Genomic DNA, 9,837 nt, shown 5'->3' with positions numbered 1-9,837 from the left:
TTTTAAATATTTACTTAAAATGTACTATTTCAATCATATTGAATAATTTTCCATTGTAGGTAGATACCACATGTTGTTTTTCCATTTATACAGTGATGGACATCTGAGTTGTTGCCATCTTTTGGTTATTATGAATAATGCTGCATTAAACATTAGTGTATAAATATACATGTTAAGTTTTAAATGTCATTTAGACCCTAAATGGAGAAGTCAAATAGTCAATTAATGGAGTTTTTAGTTAGGGACATACCAGAACTGGAGATAAAAATTTTTCAGTTATCATAGAGTATTCGACCAGAGGCCCCATGACCCAAATTTTGCCATAGCTGAGTCACCTTCCCACCCCCACCCCATGAAGATATATACACATGCACTAAAGAGACAAAGAAATTAAAGTAAAATTCTATTATTAGTTGTCTCTTTGGCCCTCACTTGTCCTCAGAAGTCTAGTGAACTAGGCTAACTCATATAGTATACACACACACATTATATGGATATATATATACATATATATATCCATCTCATATATCCATCTCCATCATATCTCTCTCTATATATATACATATATACAAAACAGTGTGTGGGAGAGAGAGAGAGAGAGAGAGAGAGAGAGAGAGAGAGAGAGTTAGAGAGAGTTTGTTTGCTGTTTTGTTTTGTTTTGTTTTGCCTAGATTAAAGGCAGGTTAGATTTAGTCTAAAGCCCAGAGTTAAAACAGACTGAAAAGGCCACAGTTTCCCCTAAATTCTTCTTAGTAGCTCTGATTCATCCTTCTAATAGGGTAAAAATCCACATCACTGGACCACGTCCTAGGAAATGGAACCAGAGCGATAGATAGCAGAAGAGAGTGCATACTCCTCACCCCCACCCCCACCAAGCCTGCCTCTGTCCTGGGCCTATGCAAGTCAAGAAGCTCTGGACCTATTGTCAAATAAGAAAAAGAGAGATTTTGAACACAGTATGAGCATTGGCAAAGTGCTCTCCAAGGAGGACAGCATCTGTGCCATCTCACCCCTGTCTTCAGGAGTGCGTGAAAGAGAGACCCCTTGTGGGCTATAATTTTATAATCTGATCCCCTTTAAAACTAGCACTCCAGAAAAACGGTGCAATTACTGTCCTCTAAATTAAGTGCTACCCTTTCTCACTGGGGGCAGTTTTCTTGGTTTTGATCCTGAATTTTTACTGGGGAGATATAAGGGGATCGTGGAAGAGATGGAGAAGCCTTGAGAATTTCCCCTACACTACAATCCCCAGATTTTGCTCTTAGGAGCTTATTGTTACAGGTGCCTTTCTCACCTCCGCACACTTTATGCTCTCCACATGGTCTGGCTGTGAGCTTCCCATGGTGGCTTTGACCCTTTGATGTTACCCATAGTCCTAGATTTACAGTCTTTCTAGATCTGCAATCTTGCCATGTTATTCTGATATAAGGACCATGAACTTTGGAGTCAGTCAGCCACAGGATTCATTTCCAAATTCTCCCCTTTTAGTGTGTGACTTTCGTCAAATTATATCCACAGAAAATATGACCTATTATTGTATCAGGTCAAGGACATAGGACATTTCTGGCCCTCCTCCTCAATATCCCTTTCTAGCTTATCTTTAAATGATGGAATACATAAGTCCTGCACAAAAATCTTGTTTTCTTATTCTATAAATTCTGTTCACCAACCAAGATTTCAATTACCATCTCTATGTGATGACTCCAAAATTTACATTTCTATCTCAGACTCTAGTTTGAACTCTTTGTTTATTTTTTCAAAAACCTGTTCAGCTCTTCATTGGAGGTCAAAAATGGCACCTAAAAGTTATAACTAAAGCTTGATTTATTATCTTCCTTTCTTCTCCTCCAAAACTTGCCTATGTCTAATATTTCTGCCTGAAAGACTGACGTTATCTATTAAATTGTCCTAACTTTGCTACCTTATCTCACTTCACCACTGATCTCCAATGAACTGTTCAATCCTGGTGATTTTATCTGAATATCTGTTGAATCCGTTTGATTCTCTCTGTCTTTACTAATGCCACCCCAGACCAACCTCCCATCATCTCCCTTATGATTTACTGCAATCGCTCCTAAATGTTCTCAGATTTCATTCTTGCTACACTCAAATCTGTTCTCCACAGAGGTCACAGTAATCGTGTAAAAATGCAAATTAGCTTAAGTCACTCTCTTGCTAAAACTCTTTCAATGACGTTTCATCGCCGTTGAGATAAAATCGAAATTCTTCAAGTCTTTATAAGCACCGATATGTCTCAGCCCCTGCCTCGTGGCTTTCTCCTAGTACTTCTTTTTTCTCTCCAGCTTTTTGGAGATATAATTGACATGTAACATTGTGTAAGTTTAAGGTGCACAACATGTTGATGGGATATGCTTACGTATTGTGAAATGATTCCAACCGTAGCATTAGCGAACACCGTCCATCACCTAGCCTAATTACCATTTATTTTTTGTAGCAAGAACATTTAAGATCTAGTCTCTTAGCATCTCTCAAGACTATAATACAGAATTGTTAATTATAATCACCATACTGTGCATAGATCCCCAAAACATATTCATCTTATCATTGGAAATTTGTATTCTATAAGCAACATCTCCCTGTCTCCTTCACCCCCCAGCCCTTGGTAACTAGCATTCTACTTTCTGTTTCTACCAGTTCCCGATGATATTTTAGGATTCATTGAGCTCTCTTCTTTAAGTTTCTTACATGTGCTGTGAACTTTCCCATGTGCAATCTTCCACACATGCTGTTCTTTTTCTTGAAATCCTCTTGTCCTTCTTCATCTACTGAAACAAACGTCTGACTGTTTGGCACTTGTTGAACATAGTTGCTACATCTGAGGAATATTCAGATGTATGAGTTTTATCTAGGCAAGATAGAAAATGATGTTCCCCAGATTTCTTTGGAGCAAGAGGATAGACATGTGATCTAGTCTCTACCAATCAGACTTATCCATGTGAGAATTTAGTTCGAAAGTGAACAGCTTGAGAAAGGCAGAACCTATTGTGCTGGTGAGGATGGCAGCAGAGGCATCCATCTTTTAAGAATGACAGTGGTTGTAATGTCTAGTTTCTGGTGCAGAAGTAGCCAAGATCTTGGCTTCTGTGGTTGCTGGAAAGTTGGGTTTTGACATCAACATGACCTGCAGGACTTAGTGATCCTCAGGTTATTAGAAGCTAAGGCAGTTTCTTCCACCCACCAGTTCTGTAGTGTGATTTTGAGCATGGTTCCTGAAAGCTTCATTTGAGCCTATTTCGACAGCTTGAACCCTTATATGCTTCATCAGCCAAGGTCAGCTTCTGTTACTTAAAACTGAGAAAGAACTCAGGCAAATAGCAGTGGAGAATTCCAACGAATCCTTGAGCTTTCAGCTCTAGTTCATTATAGGAAACTACTCCATTTGCCTTGTTCTCTCATCTAAAATAGGTCTTCTATTATAACACAATGTTGAGGCACAGCATCATGGCTTTGACATGCAGCCTCTGTTGTTAACCTGCCTGGGTTCCAGCCTCAGCTCTCCTATCTACTTGATGCATGAATTGTGCAAAGGTTACCTAACCTCTTTGTGGACCATTTCTCTTATCTGTAACATGGGGACAATGATAATATCTAACTCATAGGTTTATGGTAAAGGTCAAATGAATTAATGCATATATGAAACCCTTGAAGTGGTACCTAAATGCTCAGTAAATGTGAGCGACTATGTTGTTCTTTCTCACAGTTCCCACTTCTTTCCTTTCATAATACCTTGCACAGATTGTCATGAAAGGCTTACAGGATGGTAATTTGATTAAGATATGTCTTTAACTTAGGCTGTTAAGCTCTATAAAGAGGGGGTCTGTTTATTTTTCCCAATTCCTAGCACAGTATACATTTATTTGGTAAGCGTAGGGTAGATATTGCGTAGGATCCCAGAAACCTTGAGAGACACCGCGTCCTCCCTCTGACCACACCGAGGCAGGGGAGCATCAGCAGCACCCGTGTTCCTGGCAGCCTCACCCTAAGTTCCTTTCCTTTAGTGATTTATTCCTCGTGACCCACATCTGACCCGTGCCCACACGGCACACACCCTGCCCCAGATGCTGCGCTTTCTCTCGCCCTGATTTCTCTGCTTCTCAGCACTGGTTTTATGCTGACTCTACAGCCTCCGAAAGCTGTTGGAAGCCAGATGGGAAGAAGAGCTAAAACGAGTTTCATTCATTGCCCTTCCAGACTCCAAGGGAAACAACAACAACAACAATGACAAAACAACAGTCACCGTGACTGGTATATATTGAAGGTTTACCATAAACTACGCATTAGTCACTGTGCTTTACAGTCAATTTATTTAATACCCACCACAGTCCTATGGAGAAGATACTAAGAAAGACCCTCAGTTTACAGAAGGGGAAAGTAAGTGACAGAGGCAAATAAGGAAAGGAAGGAAGGAAGAGAGAAAGGAGAGAAAGGAGAAGGGAAGGAAGCTTTTCCGGTGGAAGACAACTTCAGTGGCTGAGAACTGTGGTTCCCATAAGAACTTTTCCCCTGTAGAGAAGTAACTGTGCAAGTAATATTGATGGAGAAATTATAGAAGATGACACTAAATACGTACCTATCCTCAGATCAGCTTTATAATTTAGATGTTTTTACGTGACCCCTTTCAACTGCTTGCTATCTGCAGCTTCTTTTCCCTAAAGTCTAATGTAAATAGTAAGAACAATACAGATCATTAAGAAATCTGTACAGCTTGTTTCTGGTTAATTGGCATTTTCGTATAAAATATTTAAAAAGTGGCCTTTGGTTCTCAAAGACACTCTTCAGAAAGTCATAGTTTTCGCTCCTAGGAGTTCCCATGTGCAGGTGGGGCCTCCTGCATTGAGATTATCTGGGCATTTTCACAGATGCTGTTCAGCCACTGATATTCACCTGGAGTTTGCGGGGAGAGTTTATTGTGCATTTTCTATGTTTAGATCTTCCTGATGTTGTTTTATTTTATTTTTCTCCAAAGAAAGGGGAAAACAGCCAGTCCTTTTGCAGGAACTGTTATTTAGCTAACGCTGTCCTCCAATTGTAGTGTTCTTGGACATTTTAACCAACACATTTTTAAAGTTAGTGTGTGGGGCAACTGCCAGGGAATCTGCTTCAAGCTCTGTCTCAAGAAGGCTTTGTCTCTCTGGCTTTGACAGGCCTTGAGAGATTCTCACAAGCCCTCAGCAAAATCAGGTGGGTGGTCTGAGACTCGGAGTCTGGTTGGCAGATTCTCTGAAGGAGTGTGGTACATTTGTTTCCTGTGGCCACCTTAACTAATTACCATACACTTGGTGGTTTAAAACAATAGAAATGTGTTCTCTCATAGTTCTGGAAGCCAGACGTCTGAAATTGAAGTGTCATTAGGATTGGTTCTTTCTAGAGACTGAGGGAGAGTCTGTTCCTTGCCTCTCTCCTAGCTTCTGGTGGCAGCCTTGGTGTTCCTTGGCTTGTGGACACGTGACTCCAATCTCTGCCTCTGTCTTCACATCGCCTTCTTCTCTGTCCGTCTTCTCCCCTTCTCTTCTGAGGACACTTCGTTGAATTTGGGACTCACCTTTACCTAGAATGATCCTATCTTGGACTCCTTAACTTAATTGCATTTGCAAAGGGCCTTTTTCCAATGAGGTCACATTCCTAGGTTTTGGATGGTCAAATCTTCTGCATAATTGACCAGTCAATCTATTACTCATGGTGGATAGAGAGGATTTCCGTGACTGATGGAGATAAGGCTAAGCTTTGACTAAGCAGCAGGATGAAAAGGCATTCTGACTCCCCTGGGCATTCAGCCTCCCCACCTTAGTCTCTCAGTAACCGTCTGTTTCTGAAAGTTGGTGCGACCTGGCTTGTACGCAGCTGTATCTCTTTGCACCAGAGTTCCTCTGGCTGTGACTCTTAGGGAGAGGGGTTAAAGGGGATTCTCCAACACTGATAAGCCTGAATAGTTATATCTCTGGGTTGGAAACTCTTCAGAAAATTGTACTGGACTATCAGAACTTATTCTAGGCTTACAAGTGTCAAATGTGATTAAATGTAAAAATCACCAAGGGAGTTTATTAAAAACAGAAATTTCCAGGTCTCAACCTATGATAGTTTGCCAGGGCTGCCATACCCAAGCACCACAGACTAGGTGGCTTGAACAACAGAATTTTATTTTCTCATAGTTCTGGAAGCTGGAAGTCCAAGATTAAGGTATCAGCAGGTTTGATTTCTTCTGAGATCTCTCTTTTTGGCTCTTGGGTCACCACCTTCTTGCTGTGTCCTCACCACCCTTTCCTCTGTGCACCCTCTGTGCATCTCTGTCTTGTTACAAGGACACCAGTCACATAGGATTAGGGCCCCCCCCAAATGACCACATTTTAATTTAATCACCTTTTTGAAGACTTTATGTCCAAATAGTCATATGATGAGGTGCTCGAGGTTGGGGCTTCTGTATGAATTTATCCCATAGCTCACAACCCAAGAGATTCTGATGTTGTTTGGACTCAGGTGGGGCCCATGAACTTTTGAGGCGATGCCCCAGTGACTGCAACTGGTTCAGGTGGTCAGAGTCAACACTTTGAGATGTTTTTGACATTTGCTTTGACTCCATGTCTTTACATCATCCTAATTCTTCCATATACCACGTATTCAGCATAAATTAATGCAAATAGAAGATACTCCATGACCTTTTGCAGTCACTCCCTAAGACCTCTCCTAAACTCCCGTGCCTTTTTCTCAAATCTGTTTCCATTCAGGTTCAATGACTTTGAATCTCAGATTGTTTTGTATCCTGCCCTTTGGACTTGTTATGACATTGCCTTAGTCACATACTACTTAAGGATTTTGACTCAAATTGACTCTACTAGTTTTTTTTTTACAATTCTAGGATAGGATTTGCTGCCCAAGAATTAATGCCTAGGATGAGCCTGCTCAGTTAACATCACATGAATTGGAGATCTTACACACCTGAAACAGTGCTTTGGGGGCGTCTCAGGACAGCTTTTCAGGACTTGGAGAGTCAGGGAGTCAGGCCATGACTTAGAGATGTCACTCTGAAGAAAAGAAAGGAGTCCATCAACTAATGTAAAGAGCCCTGTCTCCAGATTTATAGTCTGTTTATACCTCTCCCTTTATCCTTAAACTCACCTTTCTCAGACTAAATGTTGCCCTTGTAACTCCTTTTCTCCTTTTACGTAGTCCAAGGTTTTCATTTAAACCCAATTTCTACGTTATCAAGACATATGAGTTGGGACGACAGGGCACATCGAAGTATATTTTTACTTTGGATTCTGCATGTGCCTAAGGACTGGCCAGAAAGGAAAGCAACAAAATCCATCGTGGGCCAGGTTTTTAGCTGGGGTCTATGCTATTGCATTTACAGCAGCCCTAGGGGTAGATATTAGTGTTTTTATGGTACTCATGAGAGGCCTCTTTCAGCTCTGCAACTGCTGCACCTGGGGCTCTAATCTAAGCCTGAAGCCGGGCCTCTTCCAAATTTGCAGCATCACTTTTTATAGGTTCCTGAACCCTAAAGATATTTCAAGTTCGTCTCTATGATTTAAGCATAGTGAAAATGGTTATTTTATAGTCTGTCTGACAATTCTAACAACTGAGATCTTTGTGGGTTTGTTTCTGTTGTCTGTTGGTTCTGGTGATTTTTTTTTTTTTTTTTGTCTTCGTTTTTCCATGTCTCTCTTGTTCCTTTGGTTAAATGTTGATGATTATACTTAAAAATATTTGTAATAATAATTGGAGGTTGAGAATATAGGTATCTCTCTTCAGAAAGAATTTGAACGTGCATCTTCCAGGCACTTGGGGTACACTACCAGTCTGGGATCACCTCAATTCAAAATCCAGACTTTATGGTTTCTGAATTACAAGGTGGCTCAAGACTTTCCAGTGACTGGTTTGCTTCTGGCTCACTCTTATCCTGATGGTTAAGTCTTTGGGGATCTTCTGTGTGTGACATCTCAGACTAGGTTTCCCACCTGCTGTGACTCTGAGCTTTGACATCTGTCCTTAGCCCAGAAAAGAGAAAAAGTTTCTGATTTCCCAAGATTGGAAAATTCCATCAGAGGAGAGTAACTGCCATGTCTACCAATCTCAATGCCCACTTTCTGCTTTGGCCTGGTAATTCCCTTCTAATTTGTCAACTTTCCACTGTTTCCAAGGTTTGTTTTTAAGATTTTATCCAGCATATTTACCCATTTTAATTAGGAGGGTTTGCTCAAATAATGCAGCCTGTCATTACCTAAACACAGAAATCTAAAGGCTGTATTTTTTCTTCTTACTCTTCCCTGGGGCTTTGTCTCACTTGTTTTTCTTCTTTGAGATCTGCTACCTTTTACACAGTCCTGAACCTCTCCATTGGTTCTTATGGCACCTTGGGTCTATGGATTAGTGGTTTGTTTGATAGCTTGATAGTTGTGCCACATTCGTGGATCTCTTATATAAGTCCCAGGCAGTCTTGAAAACAAGGTTATCTCTGTTTGAAACCTGGGGGGTATAAATCCAACTGAGGCCAGATCCCCAATTTCTAGTCTTTTGTAATGTGACAAACACAAATATGATCATGGCACTTCATAAACCAGTAATCTGAGAAGATTCTGCCCAGTACTATGAAATAATGAGCTTCTAAAATAAGTGTGTGTGTGTGTGTGTGTGTGTGTGTGTTATAGAATTTGGTTTTGCCCTAAAAGTGGATTGGCCTTTGCTCCCAGCTTCTGGGAAGAAATCTGTGTCATAGCTGACAGATGTCTATGTTAGGGTGGGTGCTGGTCACACCAGAAAGACCAATCATGTGATTGAGGCTGTGGGCTTTGGGTCACACAGTGTCACTTGACCTGGAGACTGAGTTTATTCACATTGGCAGTCAATCATTCATGCTAGTGTAATGAAGTCCCAGTAAAAGCTCTGGACACTGAAGCTCAGATGAGCTTCCCTAGTCAGCATTACTCTGTGTATACGTGTCCTTACTGGGTGGGTAACTTTTCCTGACTCCTACGGGAGAGGACAACGGAAGCTTCATGTTTAGAACCCATCAGACTCTGCCCTATGTGTCCCTTCCTTTGGCTGATGTTAATCTGTATCTATCTATGAAATAAACCTTAACTGTGTGAATAATAAATTTCGGTGAGTTATCTGGATACTTATAGAAATCATTGAAACTAAAAGTGGTTTCAGAACCCCTTGAACTTGCACTTTCTCTCAGAAATGAGGGCAGTCTAGTGGAAGATGGTGACCTCAACCTTTTGTTTTGCTAACATGACCGTGTGTGTGTGTGTGTGTGTGATATAACACTGGCATGGGGTTCTTTAATTAGAACAACCCGACTAAAGCTAAAACATATTAGCAAGGATTAGATACTTTTCTTTTTGCATCCCTATATTCAACCTGCTGACTGTGAGACCCTTCCCACTGGCCACCACCAACTCTGACTCTGTGATGGGTGTCATTTTTGTCCCAGAGTGCATTGTGCCTTTCCACAGTTCCTGTCAGTTTGTGTTTACTCTGCCTCCAAATCTGGGTCAAGAAAGAAAGTGAGTCTATGGCCATGCCACCCAGAACAAGCCCAAACCCATCTGATCTCGGAAGCTAAGCAGGGTCGGACCTGGTTAGTACTTGGATGGGAGACCACCTAGGAAGACCAGGGGCTGTAGGCGTAAAAAATAAAAAAAATAAGGAATTGTAAGCTGACAAGGTCCTTGCAATCTGTGAGGTCAACCAAGGGTTATCTCGCCTAAAAAATAAATAAATAAAAATAAAAGAAAGTAAGTGAACCCACAGAAGTATTTTTTTCCCCACTAAGAGTTGGGACCTCATAAATCATGGTGACAAGAAATGTGACGA

General features: G+C 41.0%; 1 protein-coding gene and 1 pseudogene across 1 annotated transcript in view; both read left to right on the top strand.

The window, feature by feature from the left end:
* LOC102879857 (cytosolic beta-glucosidase) overlaps nt 1–9,837 on the top strand; it is a 192,506-nt gene that overhangs the window by 180,343 nt on the left and 2,326 nt on the right. The gene's annotated exons all lie outside the window — the stretch shown is intronic.
* On the top strand, nt 9,532–9,650 carry LOC112485571 (annotated as a pseudogene).

This window comes from Pteropus alecto, unplaced genomic scaffold (genome assembly GCF_000325575.1).
Source record: "Pteropus alecto unplaced genomic scaffold, ASM32557v1 scaffold5, whole genome shotgun sequence".
Taxonomy (NCBI): domain Eukaryota; kingdom Metazoa; phylum Chordata; class Mammalia; order Chiroptera; family Pteropodidae; genus Pteropus; species Pteropus alecto.
The sequence above is the reverse complement of the archived record's forward strand: the minus strand, read 5'-3'. Positions and strand labels throughout refer to the sequence as shown.